This window comes from Salvia splendens, chromosome 6 (assembly GCF_004379255.2).
Source record: "Salvia splendens isolate huo1 chromosome 6, SspV2, whole genome shotgun sequence".
NCBI lineage: Eukaryota > Viridiplantae > Streptophyta > Magnoliopsida > Lamiales > Lamiaceae > Salvia > Salvia splendens.
This window is the reverse complement of record NC_056037.1, coordinates 26739921-26764842: the sequence shown is the minus strand read 5'-3', so window position 1 is coordinate 26764842 and position 24922 is coordinate 26739921. Positions and strand designations below refer to the sequence as shown.

Below are 24922 nucleotides of genomic sequence, written 5' to 3'. Positions count from 1 at the left end.
AGGAAAAGATAGAGAAATAGAGAGAGAATAAAGCAAGAGAGAGTAAAGTAAGTGAAAAGAAATGTGTTGACTTTTACCAAAAAGATAAATGACTCAACTATTATGGAATGTACAAAAATGGCAAAATGATTCTACTACTATGGAACGGAGGGAGTAATTGTTTATGTTGGGCGATTTAATCTTAGGTGGGAATGGGACGACGAAAATAATTAAAGTTTACCGTGAACTTTAATTAATAAAAAGAGATGCGAAATGTGAAGTAATATAATCGGGCTTCTTCAATATATAATAGAGTCCAATTTTATGACAAAATTGGCTTTAGGGCTATGAACTAAAACAAATAAATAAATATGTGGGAGATGCTTCCCAATCCCTCCACCTTGTTCCTTCATGGCAGAATTCCTAGCGTGATTTTTATTCTTTAAATCTGCTCCAAAAAGTCTGATCTGTTTTTCATGCCACTCTGCACTCTGCAGCCGTTACCTGCACAAGAAATAAATCAAATTAATCCCTAATGATGGTGATTAATCACCAATTTTTACTAGGGCTGGCAAATTGTGCGGATTGGGTCATTATCGGGTCAACCTGATAATGACCCAACCCAATAAGGCCTAACATGAACCCGACCTGTTAAGGAAACTGTAAATCCGAACACGAACCCGACCTGCTACCTTCAAATCCGAACACGACCCGCACCCGACACGAACCCGTCATCGACACGATATAATATGGGTTGACACGACACGATAACAACCTGAACCTGATATTACACGATTAAAACCTAATATTACACGATTAAACCTTAATTTTTAACCTAATTTACACAATTAAAATTCATTTTATACTATTTAAACCTAATTTATAAGAAATTAAAAAATTAAAGTAATATATATTGCTTTAAATAATAATAAAAATAATAATATTATTTCTTAATGGGTTACCCGTATCCGACCCGCATCCGACCCGAACCCAACCCGAAATTATCGGGTTCTTAATGGGTCAACCCGATAAGGACACGGATCCAATAAGACTTGACCCCAACCCAATAATTTCGTGCGGATTCGTGTCGGATTATCGTGTCGTTTCGAAAATTACCGGGCCTAATTTTTACAGCCACTAATTACCAATTAATTGGGAATTAATCCTAATTAACTCCAAGGTTTTACTCATATTCACGGTATATCACCCTTCCTTACACTATCACAATCTGCAATTTCAAGCAAAAACCAGTGAGAGAGCCGAGAGAGAGAAAGAGAGTCGAAGAGCATTTGCTTTCCAAGTTTCTACCGTCACAAGTCACGGTAATGCCCATTCCATCTTTCTTTTGATTTCCAAGTGTGGGTCAATCGAAACTCGGAACCGAATTAAACCAATAAACTCAATCAACATCAATCAAACAACAATAATCAAACACACCCCTCGGTAATTAAACGAAAATGCAAGAATGAACATAAATTTTGAATGAGAACTTATCTTTCGGGTTGTTTCGGGGTTGTTCGGATTTGTTTCAGGGTTGGTTCGGTGATAATCGGTGGCTGCCAAACACGCTCGGGGCTGCGCGAGCAATCAAGAGATGACGGCGGAGACGGCGACGTTAGGCCAGGACTCCGACGGCTGAAACGCATGGCGGACAGCAGCGAAGCGCGGGCGGCAGTGACCTTAGGTCTGATACCGCCGACGGTGGTGATAGGCGGTGGTGGCTGATTCTGGGGTGAGATTCGTAGGAGACCGACGGGAGTTTGGTTCTTCGATTTGGGTGTCTCTTGGAGAATTTGTGAAGGAGAACGAGGGAGAGAGGAGAGGAGTATATGGGTTTGTCTTTGTGTTTGAATTGTTTTGGTTGGACCTCTTTTCTTTTGGGCCTCATAAATTTAATTAGAGGAATAACGTGGGCTATACGCGAAAACTAAGAAATGAGATAAGAGATTTTAATAAGGGTGCATGCATTCTAATTAGTAGTTTTCTCACGCTGTTGTATTATATTATCTAAAGGGAATTGTTCTATGAGACTCTAATCCGGAAAGAGGAATACTCAAGTGTGATACCGTTGTAAGCGATCGAGGTGGTCTTTCTTTTATGTACCGTTCATGAAATATTTTGGTCTTTGTTCCCAATTATGCTAAATATACTTTGACGTGAAATGAATGATTGTCAAGTCGTGTTTTGGATTTTGTTGAATACCTATCTGCCCTGGCTTTGTGCCGGATGCCTGGCTTTGCCAGAGGTTTAATTGAATTCGAGTCTAAGTATGGGCCGCAAACCGTGCTTAGGCTAGTGTACACCATGTGGGGACCGTGAGCCATTTGTCGCGCATTTGGGCGGTCCAGTGACCGTCGTTGAATGTGGCCACATTCCCTGTACACGAGGATATTATTTCAGATAGTGTACGAACAACGAAAAATGGTTGGCCGATCGATTTTATGGAAAGGAAATACTGTTGTGAACTTGGGTTATTTTTGAAAGCTAAACCCCAAGATCACTCGAAATTGGCTTGACAATTATTTTTATGCAAATATTTTCGGCAACAATCCAATGAGTATCTTTTCAAGTACTCAGCCCTGCATATGTTTTCCCTATGTGCAGGTTGAGCCATGACGAGTCGTGGTGGATGTTGGGTGGAGCCTGTGAAGTCTACTAGTTATCAGCATAGAATGAGTCATGTCTTCATACATGACGTCATTCTTTTACTCTTGATTGCTTCCGCTAACACTATTTATCTTTTTAAATAATCGCTGTGCACCGAGATACTTTAAACTCGATCACTCTGATAGATCTTTTTTTATGATTAAATAAATTGTTATTTGGTCTACTTCTGTCCAAGTACTTCTGTCCCAGTCGTGATAAACCGTTCTTTCTATCCTTAGAAAAGGCGGGCGTGACAGTGTTGGACAAGTATGGAGTCAAGCATAGATTCACTTCACCCTACCATCCTCAAGCTAATGGGCAGACCGAGCTTGCAAATAGGGAGATTAACTTTGCTCTGCATAAAACAGTAATCACAAATAGAAAGGATTGGGAACTCTATTCGGATGATGCGTTGTGGGCATATCGTACCGCATAAAAATCTCCTATAGGTATGTCTCCTTATTGATAGTCATTGGAACCGTGTGTGCTTTTGTGCTAGGCCAGGCTTATCAAACCAGAGAATCCGCTAGATCACGAGGTCTAGGAACTCTGAGGATCTCAGAAGTGTCAGTCGTCGGACACACAAATTCCGCATTCAAAACCCTCAACCCGCTATACTATGAATTAGTACAGGGAAGCAGGGATAGATCCCATGAAGATGGACGCGTAGGAAGGCATTCAGAAGACTCTGGAAAGGTAAATGGCTGCTGCCACGCAAATTTAGGTTGAGGTAAACTATTACTAAACTCGGGAATTAAATCTAGCACTAGACCTAGGAAACTGTAAACATCATGCAGGCTTGGAACATATTCTTAACTCCAATCTCTTAAACAAATTTCCTTGACCTAGTAAACAACTACCTAAATTAGCTAGACATAAAGAACGCAAGCAGTGGGGACCATCTCCCTAAAACAGCAAGGTACGAAAGAAAAGCTGCAAATAAAAAACTATGAATTTAACTAACAACAAGCTGCATCTCGTTACCTGATTTAAACGTGGACATGGAGAGAACAGAGTAAATAACTAGATTCAAACAGGACACACAAATTCGGACGTCAGAAACTGACGATTAACCGGAAACCAACAGATCTACTTCTATTAGACGAAGTGAGTAGAAAACAGAAATGAAACATCAAACTCATGCACAATCAGACAACTCTGTTTCAGATCCACACATCGGACGCTTAATCCACTTTGGATCCAAGCAATCTAAACCCAATTACAACCAACATTGACTCCATAGACTCCGATTCAACAAATCTGCTCCGATCAACGACAATCCATTCACGATTCTACTCCAATTCAACTGATCAAGTGCGAAAAGCATCCATTCAAGTAAATAACTATAAACTCAGAAACGAACATCATCCATACTCGAAAGCAACATCATCATAACGGAAAATGGAAATTGCGTAGATAAGATCATCGAAAATATGACAGTCAACACAGCCGAGCTTCGAACAGCGAAGCTCGGTGAAATTCGCAGTAAAGTGTATCTTCGCCCTTCGTGAGGACAGTTTACACAACAACCAAACTGAAAGCGAACCCCACAACCCCTCAAATTTCGAGACCCAAGTGTGTAGGAATGTGTGCGAGTGAACCGAGAGCCAAAACAAAAGTGCCAAAAAAAGTCCCCGAGTCTTGCATGCTCTTTCCTTTATATAGATGCGGAGGTGATCATTCTAGAAGCCTTTGCAGAAATCTCTATTCTTCCCTTCAGCTTTAGCGATCTCCTTCGCCTGGTCAATTTTCTTTAAATTGTTCACTTTATCGCCAAATATCCCTCGCCAAGCAATTGTCTTCCTTTCTTCCTTGGCCTGGCAGATTCTACTACACACCTGGCTTAAAAAGATGTGTTAGACCCCGTAAATGCATGAAATTAATCCCCTGACCAATACATGAAATTAGCCTTATCAAACTGCTAACACTTAAACCATGCTTGTCCTCAAGCATGAAAGACAAGAAAAAGAAATAAGGCAAATTTCAATGCATGGTTATCCTATGACCGACTCTGGACACAAACAAGACATAAAATCCTAGGCCTAGACATACTACAGACTTACAAAAAGAAAATAAACACTTAAAGATAAAAAAAAACACAAAGGCATGAACTAGTTGCAACTTTTGGGCAACCGTCCCCACAGGCTTAAGGTCTATCCGATTCATCTACAGTCTCCAAATCCTCCCCTTCCCTTCTTCTACCTAATCGGTCTGTCAGTTCGTCAAGATAGCCTATTGATTCTCAATTGTTGGATTCACTCGATCTCTCATTCCTCACCGATGATGTTAGGATCGATTCACTCTTAAGTCAATGACACACCACTGATGCTTCGGGTTATGCGAGTTTCTCCTTCCTACAGTCCCCTTTTCCTTTTAATTCCTGGGTCAGGTTACTATTGCTTCCTGCCCTTAAATCTCTTTTTTTCCTTCCTATTCCCCTTATATATATATATTTTTTATTCCCACTGGCCTTCGTCCAGCTTATACCTCCGATATTTTTATTTTATTTCTCCCATGGATTTCGTCCAGCTTATACCTCCTTTTCCTGGACTTCGTCCAGCTTATACCTCCAAAAACCCTCTCTTTTTTCTCCTTCAGACTCTTCTCCCTATGCAATCAGTGGCGCCCCCCCCCCTTTTTACATGTTAGCTCAAAGTGTTTAGGCTAATAACTCACTCTTATAGTGGGGTTTCACAACTAGGTCATCTAAGGCATTCTCTATCGTTCTTACTTCATTCAAACCGATGTCAGTTTATTAAGGAAAAAGGTCTCAAAGTTGACATGCATCCTATCTTCAATTGCTCTTACTAAGGGAATCTTGCCTCATTGTATTCACTAGCTCATGCGACACACAAAAACCTAAAGACTCCTATATACGTTAACAAAAACTCCACTAACTCCCCCCCCTCCCACTTCACTGGGATAGCTTGTCCCCAAGCTATCCCAGTGAAGGGGGGAAACAAGGAAGTAATAACAGATCAAAACAAACAAACAAGCATAGGCAAAACAAACTTATCACACTTAGACCGAGCAACGGGCTAAGTGGTAGAAATTACAACAGAACAAAAGCCAAAACATGCCTAAAAGAGACACAAACATCTCACACTTAGACCATGGATTGGGCACTCCATTTAGATGATGCGTTGTGGGCATATCGTACCGCATAAAAATCTCCTATAGGTATGTCTCCTTATTGATAGTCATTGAAACCGTGTGTGCTTTTGTGCTAGGCCAGGCTTCTCAAACCAGAGAATCCGCTAGATCACGAGGTCTAGGAACTCTGAGGATCTTAGAAGTGTCAGTCGTCGGACACACAAATTCCGCATTCAAAACCCTCAACCCGCTATACTATGAATTAGTACAGGGAAGCAGGGATCGATCCCACGAAGATGGACGCGTAGGAAGGCATTCAGAAGACTCTGGAAAGGTAAATGGCTGCTGCCACGCAAATTTGGGTTGAGGTAAACTATTACTAGACTTAGGAATTAAATCTAACAATAGACCTAGGAAACTGTAAACATCATGCAGGCTTGGAACATATTCTTAACTCCAATCTCTCAAACAAATTTCCTTGACCTAGTAAACAACTACCTAAATTAGCGAGACAGAAAGAACGCAAGCAGTGGGGACCATCTCCCTAAAACAGCAAGGTACGGAAGAAAAGCTGCAATAACAAACTATGAATTTAATTAACAACAAGCTGCATCTCGTTACCTGATTTAAACGCGGACATGGAGAGAACAGAGTAAATAACTAGATTTAAACAGGACATACAAATTCGGACGTCGGAAACTGACGATTAACCGGAAACCAACAGATCTACTTCTACTAGACGAAGTGAGCAGAAAGCAGAAATGAAACATCAAACTCATTCACAATCAGACAACTTTGCTTCAGATCCACACTTCGGACGCTTAATCCACTATGGATCCAAGCAATCCAATCCCAATTACAACCAAAATTGACTCCATAGACTCCGATTCAATAAATCTGCTCCTATCAACGACAATCCATTCACGATTCTACTCCAATTAAACAGATCAAGTGCGAAAAACATCCATTGAAGTAAATAAATATAAACTCACAAACGAACATCATCCATACTCGAAAGCAACATCATCATAACGGAAAATGGAAATTGCGTAGATAAGATCATCGAAAATATGACAGTCAACACAGCCGAGCTTCGAACAGCGAAGCTCGGTGAAATTCGCAGTAAAGTGTATCTTCGCCCTTCGTGAGGACGGTTTACACAACAACCAAACTGAAAGTGAACCCCACAACCCCTCAAATTTGGAGACCCAAGTGTGTAGGAATGTGTGCGAGTGAACCGAGAGCCAAAACAAAAGTGCCAAAAAAAAGTCCCCGAGTCTTGCATGCTCTCTCCTTTATATAGATGCGGAGGTGATCATTCTAGAAGCCTTCGCAGAAATCTCTATTCTTCCCTTCAGCTTTAGCGATCTCCTTCGCCTGGTCAATTTTCTTCAAATTGTTCACTTTATCGCCAAATATCCCTCGCCAAGCAATTGTCTTCCTTTCTTCCTTGGCCTGGCGGATTCTACCACACACCTGGCTTAAAAAGATGTGTTAGACCCCGTAAATGCATGAAATTAATCCCCTGACCAATACACGAAATTAGCCTTATCAAACTGCTCACACTTAAACCATGTTTGTCCTCAAGCATGAAAGACAAGAAAAAGAAATAAGGCAAATTTCAATGCATGGTTATCCTATGACCGACTCTGGACACCAACAAGACATAAAATCCTAGGCCTAGACATACTACAGACTTACAAAAAGAAAATAAACACTTAAAGATAAAAAAAAAACACAAAGGCATGAACTAGTTGCAACTTTTGGGCAACCGTCCCCACAGGCTTAAGGTCTATCCGATTCGTCTACAGTCTCCAAATCCTCCCCTTCCCTTCTTCTACCTAATCGGTCTGTCAGTTCGTCAAGATAGCCTATTGATTCCCAATTATTGGATTCTCTCGATCTCTCATTCCTCACCGAGGATGTTAGGATCGATTCACTCTTAAGTCAATGACACACCACTGATGCTTCGGGTTATGCGAGTTTCTCCTTCCTACAGTCCCCTTTTCCTTTTAATTCCTGGGTCAGGTTACTATTGCTTCCTGCCCTTAAATCTCTTTTTTTCCTTCCTATTCCCCTTTTATATATATATTTTTTTATTCCCACTGGCCTTCGTCCAGCTTATACCTCCGATATTTTTATTTTATTTCTCCCATGGATTTCGTCCAGCTTATACCTCTTTTTCCTGGACTTCGTCCAGCTTATACCTCCAAAAACCCTCTCTTTTTTCTCCTTCAGACTCTTCTCCCTATGCAATCAGTGGCGCCCCCCCCTTTTTACATGTTAGCTCAAAGTGTTTAGGCTTATAACTCACTCTTATAGTGGGGTTTCACAACTAGGTCATCTAAGACATCCTCTATCGTTCTTACTTCCTTCAAACCTATGTCAGTTTATTAAGGAAAAAGGCCTCAAAGTTGACATGCATCCTATCTTCAATTGCTCTTACTAAGGGAATCTTGCCTCATTGTATTCACTAGCTCATGCGACACACAAAAACCTAAAGACTCCTATATACGTTAACAAAAACTCCACTAACTCCCCCCCTCCCACTTCACTGGGATAGCTTGTCCCCAAGCTATCCCAGTGAAGGGGGGAAACAAGGAAGTAATAACAGATCAAAACAAACAAACAAGCACAGGTAAAACAAACTTATCACACTTAGACCGAGCAACGGGCTAAGTGGTAGAAATTACAACAGAACAAAAGCCAAAACATGCCTAAAAGAGACACAAACATCTCACACTTAGACCATGGATTGGGCACTCCATTTAGATAATGCGTTGTGGGCATATCGTACCGCATAAAAATCTCCTATAGGTATGTCTCCTTATTGATAGTCATTGGAACCGTGTGTGCTTTTGTGCTAGGCCAGGCTTCTCAAACCAGAGAATCCGCTAGATCACGAGGTCTAGGAACTCTGAGGATCTCAGAAGTGTCAGTCGTCGGACACACAAATTCCGCATTCAAAACCCTCAACCCGCTATACTATGAATTAGTACAGGGAAGCAGAGATCGATCCCACGAAGATGGATGCATAGGAAGGCATTCAGAAGACTCTGGAAAGGTAAATGGCTGCTGCCACGTATATTTAGGTTGAGGTAAACTATTACTAGACTCAGGAATTAAATCTAACAATAGACCTAGGAAACTGTAAACATCATGCAGGCTTGGAACATATTCTTAACTCTAATCTCTCAAACAAATTTCCTTGACCTAGTAAACAACTACCTAAATTAGCTAGACAGAAAGAACGCAAGCAGTGGGGACCATCTCCCTAAAACAGCAAGGTACGGAAGAAAAGGTGCAATAATAAACTATGAATTTAATTAACAACAAGGTGCATCTCGTTACCTGATTTAAACGCGGACATGGAGAGAACAGAGTAAATAACTAGATTCAAACAGGACATACAAATTCAGACGTCGAAAACTGACGATTAACCGGAAACCAACAGATCTACTTCTACTAGACGAAGTGAGCAGAAAACAGAAATGAAACATCAAACTCATTTACAATCAGACAACTCTGCTTCAGATCCACACTTCGGACGCTTAATCCACTATGGATCCAAGCAATCCAATCCCAATTACAACCAAAATTGACTCCATAGACTCCGATTCAATAAATCTGCTCCTATCAACGACAATCCATTCACGATTCTACTCCAATTTAACAGATCAAGTGCGAAAAGCATCCATTGAAGTAAATAACTATAAACTCACAAACGAACATCATTCATACTCGAAAGCAACATCATCATAACGGAAAATGGAAATTACATAGATAAGATCAAAGAAAACACGACAGTCAACCCAGCCGAGCTTCGAACAGCGAAGCTCGGTGATATTCGCAGCAACAAACAAAATAAAAGCAGTAAATTGTATCTTCACCCTTCATTAGGACGGTGTTACACAACAACCAAACTGGAAGTGAACCCCACAACCCCTCAAATTTCGAGACCCAAGTGTGTAGGAATGTGTGCGAGTGAACCGAGAGCCAAAACAAAAGTGCCAAAAAAAGTCCCCGAGTCTTGCATGCTCTCTTCTTTATATAGATGCGGAGGTGATCATTCTAGAAGCCTTCACAGAAATCTCTATTCTTCCCTTCAGCTTTAGCGATCTCCTTCGCCTGGTCAATTTTCTTCAAATTGTTCATTTTATCGCCAAATTTCCCTCGCCAAGCAATTGTCTTCCTTTCTTCCTTGGCCTGGCGGATTCTACTACACACCTGGATTAAAAAGATGTGTTAGACCCCGTAAATGCATGAAATTAATCCCCTGACCAATGCATGAAATTAGCCTTATCAAACTGCTCCCACTTAAACCATGCTTGTCCTCAAGCATGAAAGACAAGAAAAAGAAATAAGGCGAATTTCAATGCATGGTTATCCTATGACCGACTCTGGACACAAACAAGACGCAAAATCCTAGACCTAGACATACTACAGACTTACAAAAATAAAATAAACACTTAAAGATAAAAAAAAAACACAAAGGCAAACAGGGAAATAATAACAGATCAAAACAAACAAACAAGCATAGGCAAAATAAACTTCTCACACTTAGACCGAGCAACGGGCTAAGTGGGAGAAATTACAACAGAACAAAAGCCAAAACATGCCTAAAAGAAACACAAACTTCTCACACTTAGACCAATGTTTGGACACTCCATTTGGATGATGCGTTGTGGGCATATCGTACCGCATAAAAATCTCCTATAGGTATGTCTCCTTATTGAAATTCATTGGAACCGTGTGTGCTTTTGTGCTAGGTCAGGCTTCTCAAACCAGAGAATCCGCTAGATCACGAGATCTAGGAACTCTGAAGATCTCAGAAGTCTCAGTCGTCGGACACACAAATTCCGCATTCAAAACCCTCAACCCGCTATACTATGAATTAGTACAGGGAAGCAGAGATCGATCCCACGAAGATGGATGCGTAGGAAGGCATTCAGAAGACTCTGGAAAGGTAAATGGCTGATGCCATGCAAATTTGGGTTGAGGTAAACTATAACTAGACTTAGGAATTAAATCTAACACTAGACCTAGGAAACTGTAAACATCATGCAAGCTTGGAACATATTCTTAACGCCAATCTCTCAAACAAATTTCCTTGACCTAGTAAACAACTATCTAAATCAGCTAGACAGAAAGAACGCAAGCAGTGGGGACCATCTTCCTAAAACACCAAGGTATGGAAGAAAAACTGCAAATAACAAACTATGAATTTAACTAATAACAAGCTACATCTCGTTACCTGATTTAAATGCGGACATGGAGATAACAGAATAAATAACTAGATTCAAACAGGACATACAATTCAGACGTCAGAAACTGACGATTAACCGAAAATCAACAGATCTACTTCTACTAGACGAAGTGAGGAGAAAACAGAAATGAAACATCAAACTCATGCACAATCAGACAACTCTGCTTCAGATCCACACGTCGGACGCTTAATCCACTCCGGATCCAAGCAATCCGAACCCAATTACAACCAAAATTGACTCCATAGACTCTGATTTAACAAATCTGCTCCGATCAACAACAATCCATTCACGATTCTACTCCAATTCAACAGATCAAGTGCGAAAAGCATCCATTCAAGTAAATAACTATAAACTCAGAAATTAATATCATCCATACTCGAAAGCAACATCATCATAACGGAAAATTGAAATTGCGTAGATAAGATCAATGAAAATACGACAGTCAACACAGCCGAGTTTCGAACAACGAAGCTCGGTGAGATTCACAGCAACAAACGAAATAAAAGCAGTATATTGTATCTTCGCCCTTCGTGAGGACAGTGTTACGCAACAACCAAGCTGAAAGTGAACCCCACAACCCCTCAAATTTCGAGACCCAAGTGTGTAGGAATGTGTTCGAGTGAACCGAGAGCCAAAACAAAAGTGTCAAAAAAAAGTCCCCGAGTCTTGCATGCTCTCTCCTTTATATAGATGCGGAGGTGATCATTCTAGAAGGCTTCGCAGAAATCTCTATTCTGCCCTTCAGCTTTAGCGATCTCCTTCGTCTGGTCATTTTTCTTCAAATTGTTCACTTTATCGCCAAATTTCCCTAGACAGGAAATTGTCTTCTTTTCTTCCTTGGCCTGGCGGATTCTACTACACACCTGGCTTAAAAAGATGTGTTATACCCCGTAAATGCATGAAATTAATCCCCTGAACAATGCATGAAATTAGCCTTATCAAACTGCTCACACTTAAACCATGCTTGTCCTCAAGCATGAAAGACAAGAAAAAAGAAATAAGGCGAATTTCAATGCATGGTTATCCTATGACCGACTCTGGAGACAAACAAGACACAAAATCCTTGACATACTACAGACACAAAAAGAAAATAAACACTTAAAATAAAATAAAATAAACACAAAGGCATGAACTAGTTGCAACTTTTGGGAAGCCGTCCCCACAAGCTTAAGGTCTATCCGATTCGTCTACAGTCTTCAAATCCTCCCCTTCCCTTCTTCTACCTAATCGGTCTGTCAGTTCGTCAAAATAGCCTATTGACTTCCCAATTGTTGGATTCACTCAATCTCTCATTCCTCACCAAGGATGTTAGGATCGATTCACTCTTAAGTCAATGACACACCACTGATGCTTCGGGTTATGAGAGTATCTCCTTCCTACAGTCCCCTTTTCCTTTTAATTCATGGGTCAGGTTATTATTGCTTCCTGCCATTAGATCTCTTTTTTTCCTTCATATTCCCCTTTTATATATATATTTTTTTATTCCCCCCGGACTTTGTCCAGCTTATACCTCAGATTTTTTTTTTTATTTCTCCCCTGGACTTCGTCCAGCTTATACCTCATTTTCCTGGACTTCGTCGAGCTTATACCTCCAAAAACCATCTATTTTTTCTCCTTCAGACTCTTCTCCCTATGCAATCAGTGCCTCCCCCTTTCACATGTAAGCTCAAAGTGTTTAGGCTTATAACTCACTCTTATAGTGGGGTTTCACAACTAGGTCATCTAAGGCATCCTCTATCGTTCTTACTTCCTTCAAACTGATGTCAGTTTATTAAGAAAAAGGCCTCAAAGTTGACATGCATCCTATTTTCAATTGCTCTTACTAAGGGAATCTTGCCTCATTGTATTCACTAGCTCATGCGACACACAAAAACCTAAAGACTCCTATACACGTTAACAAAAACTCCACTAACTCCCTCCCCCTCCCACTTCACTCAAGCTTGTCCCCAAGCTATCCCAGTGAAGGGGGGAAACAGGGAAGTAATAACAGATCAAAACAAACAAACAAGCATAGGCAAAATAAACAAACACACTTAGACCGAGCAACGGGCTAAGTGGGAGAAATTACAATAGAACAAAAGCCAAAACATGCCTAAAAGAAATGCAAACTTCTCACACTTAGACCAAAGATTGGGCACTCCATTTGGATGATGCGTTGAGGGCATATCGTACCGCATAAAAATCTCCTATAGGTATGTCTCCTTATTGATAGTCATTGAAACCGTGTGTGCTTTTGTGCTAAGTCAGGCTTCTCATACCAGAGAATCCGCTAGATCATGAGGTCTAGGAACTCTAAAGATCTCAGAAGTCTCAGTCGTCGGACACACAAATTCCGCATTCAAAACCGTAAACCCGCTATACTATGAATTAGTACAGGGAAGCAGAGATCGATCTCACGAAGATGGATGCGTAGGAAGGCATTCAGAAGACTCTGGAAAGGTAAATGGCTGCTGCCGTGCAAATTTGGGTTGAGGTAAACTATAACTAGACTTATGAATTAAATCTAACACTAGACCTAGGAAACTGTAAACATCATGCAGGTTTGGAACATTCTTAACTCCAATCTCACAAACAAATATCCTTGACCTAGTAAACAACTACCTAAATTAGCTAGACAGAAAGAACACAAGCAGTGGGGACCATCTCCCTAAAACTGCAAGGTACGGAAGAAAACTGCAAATAACAAACTATGAATTTAACTAACAACAAGCTGCATCTCGTTACCTGATTTAAACGCGGACATGGAGAGACCAGAATAAATAACTAGATTCAAACAGGACATACAAATTCAGATTTCGAAAACTGACGATTAACCGGAAACCAACATATCTACTTCTCCTAGACGAAGTGAGCAGAAAATAGAAATGAAACATCAAACTCATGCACAATCAGACAACTCTGCTTCAAATCCACACGTCGGATGCTTAATCCACTCTGGATCCAAGCAATCCGAACCCAATTACAACCAAAATTGACTCCATAGACTCCGATTCAACAAATATACTCCGATCAACGACAATCCATTCACGTTTCTACTCCAATTCAACAGATCAAGTGCGAAAAACATCTATTCAAGTAAATAACTAAAAACTCAGAAACGAACATCATCCATACTCAAAACAACATCATCATAACAGAAAATGGAAATTGGGAAGATAAGTTCAACGAAAATACGACAGTCAACACAGCCGAGCATCGAACAGCGAAGCTCGGTGAAATTCGCAGCAACAAACGAAATAAAAGTAGTAAATTATATCTTCGCCCGTCGTGAGGACAGTGTTACACAATAACCAAACTGAAAGTGAACCCCACAACCCTTCAAATTTAGAGACCCAAGTGTGTAGGAATGTGTGCGAGTGAACCAAGAGCCTAAACAAAAGTGCTAAAAAAAAGTCACCGAGTCTTGCATGCTCTCTGCTTTATATAGATGCGGAGGTGATCATTCTAGAAGCCTTCGCAGAAATCTCTATTCTGCCCTTCAGATTTAGCGATCTCCTTCGTCTGGTCATTTTTCTTCAAATTTTTCACTTTATCGCCAAATTTCCCTCGCCAGGCAATTGTCTTCCTTTCTTCCTTGGCCTGGCGGATTCTACAACACACCTGGCTTAAAAAGATTTATCAGACATCGTAAATGCATGAAATTAATCCCCTGACCAATGCATGAAATTAGCCTTATCAAACTGCTAACACTTAAACCATGCTTATCCTCAAGCATGATAGACAAGAAAAAGAAATAAGGCGAATTTCAATGCATGGTTATCCTATGACCGACTCTGGACAGAAACAAGACACAAAATCCTAGACCTAGACATACTACAGACTTACAAAAATAAAATAAACACTTAGATCTCTTTTTTTCCTTCATATTCCCCTTATATATATATATATATATATTTTTCCCCCTGGACTTCGTCCAGCTTATACCTCCGATTTTTTTTATTTTATTTTTCCCCTGGACTTCGTCCAGCTTATACCTCCTTTTCCACGACTTCATCGAGATTATAACTCCAAAAACCCTCTCTTTTTTTCTCCTTCAGACTCTTCTCCCTATGCAATCAGTGGCGGCCCTCCTTTATACATGTTAGCTCAAAGTGTTTAGGCTTATAACTCACTCTTATAGTGTGGTTTCACAACTAGATCATCTAAGCCATCCTCTATCGTTCTTACTTCCTTCAAACCGATGTCAGTTTATTAAGGAAAAAGACCTCAAAGTTGAGATGCATCTTATTTTCAATTGCTCTAACTAAGGGAATCTTGCCTCATTGTATTCACTAGCTCATGCAACACACAAAAACCTAAAGACTCCTATACACATTAACAAAAACTCCACTAACTCCCTCTCCCTCCCACTTCACTAAAGCTTGTCCCCAAGCTATCCCAGTGAAGGGGGGAAACAGGGAAGTAATAACAGATCAAAAGAAACAAACAAGCATAGGCAAAACAAACTTCTCACACTTAGACCGAGCAACGGGCTAAGTGGGAGAAATTACAACAGAACAAAAGCCAAATTATGCCTAAAAGAAACACAAACTTCTCACACTTAGACCAAGGATTGGGCTAAGTGGGAGAAGACACATATAAACGTAGACACATATAAACATCACGAGGCATGCTGGAAAAACAAACACAAAAGCACAAACTTAAAAAAACAAACACAAAACCAAAAAGAAAACAAAAGAAAAACTGAAAGGTAAAAGTTACTTGGTCATGGGGGGTCTCAATTCGGGGTTTGGCCCCAGCGGGAATGAAACTAGGGTGGAACATAGGGGCGGGTCACTTTCGCTTTCTTCTTAGCCGGCGACGCCGGCTTCTCCTCTTTCTTCTCGCTTTGCTTCGACACTGGCTTCTTCACAGACAAGGGCTTTGATGCAGACGGGGCTAACAGGGGTTTGGAAACTGGTGGGGGTTGCTGGAGGGATGAGCTTCCCTGCCCTAGCTGCTTGGACACGCTGCTGGGTCCAGAGGGCAATTTCTTCTAGGGCTCGGGAAACTTCTCCTTCAGCCACTTGGTCATCATCATCATCAAGTTTACGGCCTCCGCCATACGATCATTCTGCGCGGACGACCTCACAACCAGCTCAGTAATACTACCCCTGAGGACTTTTATCTCGTCCCGGACTCCGCCGAGTTCTTTCCTCATCACGCCCATCTCCTTCCGGACTTCACTGAGCTCCTTCTGCATCATGCCCATTCCCTTCTTCATCTCTTCATACTCCTCGCCGGTCACTGTCTCGACACCATCCTGTTCCGGTTTCACTTGGGGTTCCAACCTGCCCACCTCATAAAAACACACATCCTTCCCATGCATGTAGAGCAGGCCCTTGTTGAAGAAATAATCAACGCTGAATATTTCTGGCGGCTCACACATGACTACCTCGGGCGCGGATTTGGCTATCTTCATTATCATGTTGCGCTGGAGGTAAGCTCCGAGAAGGTAACATGTATACATGTGGCGAGAGGGATTGGCGGCCATTTGATGACAAGCCTGAGCCAGCCAATACCCCAAGTGTACCTTTACTTCTTTCGCCATGCACCATGTAAAATAGAGGTCGGCAGTTGGCAAGGCAGAATTGGAAGTCCCCATTAGGTTGTAGCTTATAAACGTCTGGGCAAATCACAAGATGCGGTTTTCAATATGGAAGCTCTTTGAATAGCTGGTCTTGAATTGCCCCACCTTAGGATGGGTGACAAACTCCCATGCAGACTGTGGCTTAAACCCGGGGGTGAACTTCGGAGCTCCAACTACTCGCTCGTTCCAAATTCCCTCATCATCCTCTGCGCGAGTGAACAGCCCCATCCGTAGGGACCACTCCCTGATACTCATCTCGTGCTCCTCAGTAAACAGCCGGAAGGTGATCGTGTCCGCATCAAGATCGGTGGTGGGTTTCAGCCTAAATGTCGAGAAGAACTCCCGTGCTAACACCGTTGGCACTTCCGCGGTGCTATGTTTCATGATCCAATCAAACCCAATGGCACCTATGTATAGGCGATACTCCTAATCTGAGACAATCTCCCTCAACTCCTCCGGATCGTATTGTTTCCCTGACTTCGCCAACTTACCACTACCGCTTCTCTCCTTGTATGTTGCTGCCCTTTTTGAATCCTCAAACTTCCCCATTGCTTCGAGCAGCCCTTTTGTCAACCAGACCTCTGCTGGCTCGAAGTTCAAATTTTCCTCTTGCTCATCCATCGATTCATCCTCAGACTCACTAGCCGGGTCAAGGCCGACTTGTGCCTTAGTGAAAGAACCTTTTGTTGGGGCAGGAAGTGGGGTTTTACCAGATTTGTCCGTTGTGGTCTTCCTGGACTTTTTGGTCTGGGAGGGAGCAACATTCTTTCCTTTCCTCTTGCGTTCCACCGCCAGGCGGTGCTCTTCTGCTTCGTCTTCCTCCCTGCTAGACCATGGGACTTCCTCCGCTAGTTCGCCCTCTGTTCCCGAGGCTAGGAACTCCTCCTCTGTGGACAGGGTGAGATCCTCGATCTCACCCCTCAAACTCCTTTTGGCCCTAAGTCTGGCCTCTCTTTTATCCACTGGCGAGTCTGTGTCCTCCGGAATCTCTACCAGATCTACCATCAATTTTTGCCCACTTTCCTTGGGCACCAATACGTCATCAAGAGCAAGGGTCTCTACCTCCTCAGACAAACTAGGGGTTCCCCCCTCAATGTAAATAGGGGTTTCCCCCTCAGCAACCAACAGATCAACATCAAGGGTTTCACTGCCCACAAACTTTTCTGGGGTTTCCCCCTCAACAACCACATCATCACAAACTAGGGTTTTCCCCTCAACAACCTGTGTCGTACTCTGGTCACCAATCACCATGCGCACGAGTTCCACGGCCAGACCACCCTCGTCTTCCTGTTCCTCACCTACCGCTGCGTTTCTCTCCGGTGCGCTGGTAGTAGGTTCGGCTTCTGCATGTAAAATCGCAGGTTGGGCCGTCGAATCTTCCAGAATCATCGGCGGTGGTGGTGCTGCGGTCGTTGCGGCAGAAGGTTTGGCATGTTCCATCATCGCCTCCTCTGCACTTCCAAACTTCTTTGTCAGATCTGCCATGAACTCCACTGCGCTGAAATCGGCGGATGTGGTGGGGTTCCCTGCTTTCGGTGTGTTCTCCATGGTCTGTATCTGCAAATTTCACAAGAACTTGGGATAAATTTCGGGTTAGATAATTGTGGGTATAGTGAGAGAAAAGATTTGGGGGAGATTTTAGAGTAAGAGAGAGAATTCGGTTTTTTAGAGTTTGGAAAATAAAGAGAATAAGGAGGGAAATAGGTATTTTAGATGAGGATGGGAACGGTTGCAGCAGGTTGCAGGCGTGATGTAAGCAACCGTATGCCTTCCCATAAAGTAAAAATTTGAAATTCAAAACTTTTACTCCCCTCCCAAATTTTGGTCTGAAACACTCTCCACCCCCATGTAAATGCTATTCTCCGCAATACCACACTTAGGAAAAACAATCAAATGAAACGCCAGACTCCTAGGTCAAGAATTCATTATGAGACAAAACAATTTCCCTGAAAAGTCTGGTGTTTCGAAAATATTTTTGGAAAATTAGATTTTTTCTTTTTTTGGTAATTTTTACTTTTTGAAAAACAATTAAACTATTTACACTTTCAATTGAGTACTCTCGAGATCCCCTGGTTCAGTGTATAGATTGAAAAATGTATTCCCATTTACCTGACCCAGGAATTCGTCGAGAGCACTTACTCACCAGACCGATTAGGCGATAATAGATAGTGCGCGTAGTGGAACTTCATCCACCACACACAACTCAGAATTATCCCTAAAAACCTTCACTCGATGACCATTAACAATGAAGGAGTAGAGTTTGAGGCACTGCCCAGGATTTCCATAGCCCCATTTGCTCGAAGGCTAACAATAGTGTATGGCCCGATCCACTTGGACTTCAGCTTTCCAGGCATCAGCTTGAGCCTGGATTGGAAAAGGAGGACCTTCTGACCTACTTGGAGTTCCTTGACCCGGAGGTTTTTGTCATGCCAGAGCCTCGTCTTCTCTTTGTACCACATTGCGGACTCATACGACTCTAGCCTCAACTCTTCCAGCTCTTGAAGTTGCAACTTCCTCTCTTCCTCAGAAGCCTGGGGTCTCATATTAATCTCCTTCACCGCCCAATATGTCTTGTGCTCTACTCCTACGGGCAGATGGCACATCTTGCCAAACACCAACCTCTAGGGTGACATTCCAATAGGTGTTTTGCATGCTGTCCTGTAGGCCCACAATGCATCACCAAACCTCTTACTCCAATCCTTCCTTGATGGATTCACCGTCTTCTCCAATATTGCCTTGATCTCCCTGTTTGAGATCTCCGCCTGTCCATTAGACTGAGGATGATACAGGGTAGTAAGCCTGTGGTGGACCCCGTATTTCCTCATCAGAGCTTCTATGGTTCGGTTACGGAAATGCGTCCCTTGGTCAGATATAATAGCTCGGGGCACACCGTACCTGTTGAAAATGTTAGCTCTAAGAAACTTAGCCACCTCTTTGGTTTCACAAGACGTGGTAGCCTTGGCTTCTATCCACTTTGAAACATAATCTATAGCCACAAGGAGGTATGTATTCACGTATGAAGATGGAAATGGACCCATGAAATCCATCCCATCGGACGTCGAAGATTTCACAAACGATCACTGGGACTTGCGGCATATCATTCCTCTTTGAAATTCCTCCAGTTTGTTGGCATCTCTCGCAGTTTTGACAGAATTCAAAAGAATCATTGTGTAATGTAGGCCAATAAAATCCACTGTCTTGGACTTTCCTCGCAGTTTTCCTTGGTCTAAAATGACCTCCACATGCTAACGCATGGCAATGATTAAGCACATCCCTCTGTTTCCATTCGGGAATACATCTCCTGATTACCTGGTCAGCTCCCATCCTCCATAAGTAAGGATCATCGCAGAAATAATACTTAGCCTCGCTTTTAATCTTCATCTTCTGGGCCCGGGAAATTTCTTATGAACTGGGCACCTCTCTTATGGCCAAGTAATTTGCTAGGTCTGCGAACCATGGTTCAGCGTTCAGCTGACACTTCCCTTTCTCAGCATCTCCTGGACTTGTTATCGCCATTATCACTTCCCAAGTGATAGTTCTAGGATATTTTCCTACGTAGTACAGATGTTCCTCAGGGAATGCGTCAGGTATGGCTTCCTCCGTTTCTCCCTGGAAAATCCGACTCAGATGGTCAGCCACTTTATTCTCTGTCCCCTTCTTGTCTCTCACTTCCCAATCAAATTCTTGCAAAAGTAACACCCACCGGATTAACCGTGGCTTCGATTCTTTCTTCGCCAGTAAGTACTTGATAGCCGCATGGTCGGTAAAAACTATTACATTCGACCCCAGTAAGTATGGGAGAAATTTCTCAAATGAATACACGATTGCCAGCATTTCCTTTTCCGTGGTGTCATAGTTTTTCTGGGCCTGGTTGAGTGTCTTCGAAGCATAGAAGATCACGTAACTTTTTCCATCGACCCTTTGATCTAGTACTGCCCCCACTGCGAAGTCACTTGCATCACACATTATTTCAAACGGAAGACTCCAGTCGGGAGCTCTGATGATAGGGACAAATACTAATTTATATTTCAATAATTGAAAAGTCCGCTTACACTCTTCGTCGAAGACGAAATCAACATCATTATGCAACAGATGGGTGAGTGGCTGGGCAATCTTCGCGAAATCCTTTATGAATCTTCTATAAAAACCTGCATGCCCTAAGAATCCCCTGACTTCTTTCTGATTTGTAGGGTAGGGAAATTTCAAAATCACATCGAGTTTTGCTTGGTCCACCTGTATACCCTTCTCCGAGACTACATGCCCCAAGACGATTTCCTCGGGTACCATGAAGTGACAATTTTTGAAGTGAAGGACCAAATTCTTGTCCTGGCATCTCCTCAATACTACGTCCAGGCTAGCTAAACAACAATCGAAAGAGTTCCCATATACGGTGAAATCATCCATGAAAATCTCGATACAATCCTCCAGTAGATCCGAGAAGATACTCATCATGCAGCGTTGAAAAGTGCCTGGCGCATTGCACAACCCAAACAACATCCTTCTATAAGCATATGTGCCAAAGGGGCATGTAAACGTAGTTTTCTCTTGAACTTCGGGATCTACATAGATCTGGAAGTACCCACTGTATCCATCAAGGAAACAAAAGTATTGCTTTCCAGCCAGCCTCTCTAGCATTTGATCAATGAAGGGTAATGGGAAATGATCCTTCCTGGTTGCGTCATTCAGTTTTCTGTAATCGATGCACATCCTCCACCCAGTGACAAGTCGAGTGGGCACCAATTCGTTCCTGTCATTCTTAACTACCTGAATTCCTGACTTTTTAGGTACCATGTGAACCGGACTGACCCATTCATTGTCTGGTATGGAGTAAATGATGCCTAGGGAAAGCAGCTTCAAAACTTCCTCCCTCGTGTTTGGATTCAGCTTACGTTGTGGGTCCCTACATGCCTTAGCTACTTCTCCAACCTGATGTGATGCATGCAAAGATCCGGACTGATCCCTACTAGGTCTGAGAGAGTTCATCCTATTGCCTTCTTGTTCCTTCTGATTACCTCAAGTAACTCCCTTTCCTATTCCTCGGTCAAGTTGTTGTTGATGATTACTGGAAACGTCTCATTTTCTTCCAGATAGGCTTACTTGAGCCCTGGCGGAAGCGTTTTCAATTCCTTCTTTCGGAACTCGTTTCCTGGGGCAAGGGATTTTTGTCCGTCACATCTGTTATCATTCCCTTCCCAGACCTGGAAGAACTTTCCACATTAGCCACATGTGCTGATTCCCTTGACCTGGCAGACTCTGGATATTTACAAACTCCGAAATAGCTTCGACTAGCTCCTCATCCGTTAATTCCTTCGTGTGCATTGCCTCACACCAACCAGCTACCTCTCTTTTCAATCTGCTCCTGCATCAACTCGGTCTCAATCTGCTCCTGCATCAACTCGGTCTCAAGTAAAATGATCGTTCCTCCACCCAGATGAGTTACCCCAGTGTCCAAACCGTGAGCCTCTGCTCATAAACTGAAAATAAAGGAAAAAGAAAAATCAAAACTATGTACGCCAAAAATCTTCTAAACACAATCACAAACTACACCATCCATCCCCGGCAACGGCTCCATTTGAAAGTGATTGGAACCGTGTGTGCTTTTGTGCTAGGTCAGGCTTCTCAAACCAGAGAATCCGCTAGATCACGAGGTCTAGGAACTCTGAGGATCTCAGAAGTCTCAGTCGTCGGACAAACAAATTCCGCATTCAAAACCCTCAACCCGTTATACTATGAATTAGTACAGGGAAGCAGGGATCGATCCCACGAAGATGGACGCGTAGGAAGGCATTCAGAAGACTCTGGAAAGTTAAATGGATGCTGCCACGCAAATTTGAGTTGAGGTAAACTATTACTAGACTCAGGAATTAAATCTAGAACTAGACCTAGGAAACTGTAAACATCATGTAGGCTTCTCTCAAACAAATTTCCTTGACCAAGTAAACAACTACCTAAATTAGCTAGACAGAAAGAACGCAAGCAGTGGGGACCATCTCCCTAAAACAGCAAGGTACGGAAGAAAAACTGCAAATAACAAACTATGAATTTAACTACCAACAAGTTGTGTCTCGTTACCTGATTTAAACGCGGACATGGAGAGAACAGAGTAAACAACTAGATTCAAACAGGACAGACAAATTCGGATGTCGGAAACTGATGATTAACTTCTACTAGACGGAGTGAGCAGAAAACAGAAATGAAACATCAAACTCATGCACAATCAGACAACTCTGCTTCAGATCCACACGTCGGACGCTTAATCCACTCTGGATCCAAGCAATCCGAACCCAATTACAACCAAAATTGACTCCATAGACTCCGATTCAACAAATCTGCTTCAATCAACGACAATCCATTCACGATTCTACTCCAATTCAATAGATCAAGTGCGAAAAGCATCCATTCAAGTAAATAACTATAAAGTCAGAAACGAACATCATCCATACTCGAAAGCAACATCATCATAACGGAAAATGGAAATTGCGTAGATAAGATCAACGAAAATACGACAGTCAACACAGCCGAGCTTCAAACAGTGAAGCTCGGTGAAATTCGCAGCAACAAATGAAATAAAAGCAGTATATTGTATCTTCGCCCTTCGTGAGGACGGTGTTACACAACAACCAAACTGAAAGTGAACCCCACAACCCCTCAAATTTCGAGACCCAAGCGTGTAGGAATGTGTGCGAGTGAACCTAGAGCCAAAACAAAAGTGCCAAAAAAAGTCCCCGAGTCTTGCATGCTCTCTCCTTTATATAAATGCGGAGGTGATCATTCAAGAAGCCTTCGCAGAAATCTCTATTCTGCCCTTAAGCTTTAGCGATCTCCTTCGTCTGGTCATTTTTCTTCAAATTGTTCACTTTATCGCCAAATTTCCCTCGCCAGGAAATTGTCTTCCTTTCTTCCTTGGCCGGCCTGGCGGATTCTACTACACACTTGGCTTAAAAAGATGTGTTAGACCCCGTAAATGCATGAAATTAATCCCCTGACCAATGCATGAAATTAGCCTTATCACTTATCAATTAGTTTTTGGAAAATCATGCCATTTGACTTTTGAGTTGGAATATAGGTTCTTTTGGGCGGCAAAGAAGTTAAATCGGGATTTTCAAAAGGCCGGAGAAGAGAGGCACATTTTTCTTAACGAGATGGATGAGTTTAAAACGGAAGCTTATGATAGCTCATCCACTTACAAAGAAAGGATGATAGCCTACCACGATAGGATGATCAACCCAAGAGAGCTCACGTTAGGGGATGTTGTTTTATTGCATAATTGAGACTCTCTCCCTTTCCCAGAATGTTGAAGTCCAAATGGACCGGCCCTTACATGATCAAGAAAATCTATGATAGAGGGAAAGATGAGTTGTTAGCTCCGGGTGGACCTTTTGATCCAAACTAATGGCCACCGTGTGAAGAAATTCTATAGCTCAGACAAAGTAATGAAGGAGGATGAGGTTTCATTCTAGGAACCTCCCAAGGAGTAAAAGGGGTATAGTCAAGCTAATGACTATAAAAGAGTGCTTGTTGGGAGGCAACCCAACCATTTATTTTCAGTTTTTGTAGTATTTTTGTGTTTTAATTTCGTTTTTATATTGATTGAAATTTTCACAGCTTCTGGACCTTTCCCAGCGACCGCTGGTGACCACTGGATCGGTTATGACTCTTTCCCATCGACCGCTGGCTATTCACCGCACTTCAGCCGCAATTTTTTGAATTTTTGCCCCGTCCAGCCTCAGCACGAAATTTCAAGGTATATTTTCTGCTTTCTTAGTTTACTCACGTCCCAACCGACTCTATAAACTTATTTTATGTTTTGAGCCTTAATTCTTTCTTGTGTGATTTATCTACATGCATGTATATGTGTCTAGAACTTGCTCCCCGTCTACCTAAGTTTACATAGTGTTAAGTCGATAAGGGAAAATGTTAGGCGATCTTTTAATATTGGGCTCAGTCAGGGATCTATTGAGGTTTGGATGTGGCCTCCCCCAATTAGCTATTCTAATTAAATTGAACCCACAATTTAATACAAGCTTATATTGGAATAATATTATCTGCCACTACAGTAATAATATTGCACTGCCCATGAAAATCTGAAATTACAAGTTATTCGGGTTTCCATTTTATTTAAATATTTATTTCCCGCACTTAATATATAAATTTCCATTAATTAATTAGTTTCTGCTATGGAGTTAATTAATTAACATCTTATTAAATCCAAGAGTGGACTTAGCAAGAAACATTTATTTATTATTAACGGAATCCTATTTATTATTTATTTATTAATTAGGTTCTGAATAATAAAACCTTGTTTCGAGCTCTTCTTGAGCACATTATCAAACTAGACTCACCAGCCGCGCAATTCAACATAATAGCA

At 42.0% G+C, this 24922-nt stretch overlaps 1 long non-coding RNA gene across 1 annotated transcript; it reads right to left on the bottom strand.

Annotated features, from left to right (window-relative positions):
* Window positions 1–253: 253 nt before the first annotated feature.
* Window positions 254–690, bottom strand: LOC121807361. Its single transcript, XR_006051809.1, has 2 exons — window positions 628–690; window positions 254–483 (listed from the first exon to the last, which is right to left on the bottom strand). It is a non-coding gene; the product is annotated as an uncharacterized LOC121807361 (long non-coding RNA).
* Between the last annotated feature and the right edge of the window lie 24232 nt (window positions 691–24922).